Below are 2,615 nucleotides of genomic sequence, written 5' to 3'. Positions count from 1 at the left end.
GTCCTACCAAGCAACGGGTCTGGCGCAGGACTCACGAACCACCCGGGTGAGCTTGACGGCGACGTGCTGCACCCGAGTCCACGGCCTGCCGGCTGCCCGTCCGCGTCCCCGGAAAGAGATACTTGGACGGTGACGGACACCTTTTTAAAAGTCTGACCACGATCTGCATGCAGAATTGGGAAGAGCACCCTCGAAAACCTCTGTACACCAAATATCACAAAATTTGAACGATTTTTGAGCCCCCCCCCTTTTTGTACTGGTTCCGCACCTTGCACCTCAAAATTTCTTGCAGAACTGGAAAGAGCAACCTCGAAAACCCCCAAAACCCAAATATCACCGACTTTGAACGATTTTTGACTTTCCCGCCCCTTTTTTGTACTGGTTTCGTCCCTCGTACATCAAAATTTCTTGCAGAACTGGAAAGAGCAACCTCGAAAACCCCCAAAACCAAAATATCACCGACTTTGAACGATTTTTGACTTTCCCCCCCTTTTTTGGACAGGTTCCGCCCCTTGGAGATCAAAAAAATTAACAAAAATGGAAATAGCACCCTCGAAAAACCCTAGGAACTACCTTGACTTTGGTGTGAGCTCTTCAGTACAGGTGCCACGATTTATGTCGCGAAATCGGCGATTTCAGACCACTGTGCGACGCGCCTGGCGCACATATAGCTAGGCTTGCGGCGCTGACACCCAAGACGGGGTAATAGGAGTGTATATACAATTTTTCGAAATGAAGTTTTTTTAACGATTTAATCGACCCATTGATCATTTTCACCTCATTTTTGCCACGAAATGCCCCCTAGCACCTAAACGGTACAAGATAGAGCAAAACGGACAAAATTTTCGCCCGGAGAGCTCTACTGTGACGACTTTCCCTTTCCCTTTCGACTTTCCCTTAGGAACCCATAAAAAAATATTTGATAAAAATACATATTGCGACCTGTAGTTTTTGATTTTTTTAAAAGCCAATTTTTGAGCTAGAATGCTCATCTTCGAACTCGATCTGTCTTTTAATGATACAAAACGACCCTGAAAATCCTAGGTCGCTATCTCAATTCTTTCTCAAGTTATCGTGCGGACAGACAGACAAACAAACAAACAAACAGAATGAAACTTTTCCGGTCAGTGGAGTTATGGGCTTCGCTAATCGCTCAGCCAATGAAAAGAAACTTACCTAATATTGCCTTCCTAATAGCTTTAGGAACTGGTATTGAATTAGGAGTGCGTCCCAAAGCACTCATGCGTACCAAATCCTCGTGACGGAAAAGACCCTCCATCAAAAGATACACATATTCTTTTGGTGTAGATTTAGGGTCCTTGTCTAGGGCCCGTAGCTGTCCCTTGGTTGTTACTGTCACATTGATTTTACTTCCTTTGAACAGTGAAGCATACTTAGGGAACAAAAAAATTAGATTTTAATTTTACAAGTCCTTTCAAAGTAAATACTAGAGGAAAAAGGACACTAGGGTAAGGGGCCCAGTAGTCGACGTCGACAGTACACCAGTAGTCGACACTTTCAACTTTGCGATCGATTTCCCGCGAAGAAGTTAACGTTAGAGTCTCGCGCGTTTTTTCGGGTAGTAGCGCACTCTATTGAGATTATAATGAACCTATTGCCGATTCCGTGCCAACTCCGGGAGCCGGTTGGGAGCGCTTCGCACAGAAGACTGCTCGTCGCGTCACATCGAGCCATAATTTCTTAGCTCCGGGGTAGTGGCCAGGTGTTCGCTCGGAAGGTTCTGTGAGGCTGCCATTCACCCGAGTGGTTGCGGAGGACGTTTGTGTTGTTTTCAAAGATATGTTTTATCTTTCCCCATTTAGGTTTTCGAAAATTTCGGTCAGGGGCGTAAATAATGGCGGTGTCGACTACTGGGCCAGAAAAAGACATCTGTTCCAGTAGTCGACACTTACTTTATTTTGAGTGTGTGCTCCCTTCATCCTTCATACGGGCTTATTCCGACAACTAGGGCCCTTTGTCAACGTGAAATGTTGTTGGTATCGTGTGTCTTTTATTTTCTTGTTCGTAATACATCATAATGACATCAGTAAAGCACCAGGTGTCAATACTGTGCCGAATGATAGTTTGCGTTCAGTGCCCCATTTTTGTAAAGCATTTCTCTGGGAATGTGCTCTGGTTGCTTGAGAGAAGTGTTAACAGACACAAGGGTCGAGGGGGGGAGGAACCCCAATTTCACCGCCGCAGTCCGAGCGGCTGCCCGCTAGGTTGGAGTGAAAATCTGGGATTGAACAAGTATACCTGGAAAAAGGACTTCAAGATATCCCAAGACTTGCGAAACAGTAAATTCTGGTTCAATGTCTGACCTTTAACCCCTCTCTAAGGGTTCGAAGTTGGGTCATTGAGGGAAATTGACACATTTCACCCCCCTGGGCTCCCGTAGGCATAATCCCGGGAACGGCTATATGCGGTTCGGTGTGGAATTTATACAAGGAGATAACTCAGGAGTCGATACGATGTGCGATAACATCTTCAGCTTGCCCACAAGACATTTTAGTTGAGTAACTAAGGTTTGATTAGCAAGCTATTGCCGGCACTCCCCTCCCTGGTTTTTAGCCCGCCCTTCTGCTTTTAAAAAAGCATTAAAGCGGGCTTAT

This window comes from Frankliniella occidentalis, unplaced genomic scaffold (genome assembly GCF_000697945.3).
Source record: "Frankliniella occidentalis isolate FOCC.00 unplaced genomic scaffold, Focc_3.1 Scaffold132, whole genome shotgun sequence".
NCBI lineage: Eukaryota > Metazoa > Arthropoda > Insecta > Thysanoptera > Thripidae > Frankliniella > Frankliniella occidentalis.
The sequence above is the reverse complement of the archived record's forward strand: the minus strand, read 5'-3'. Positions refer to the sequence as shown.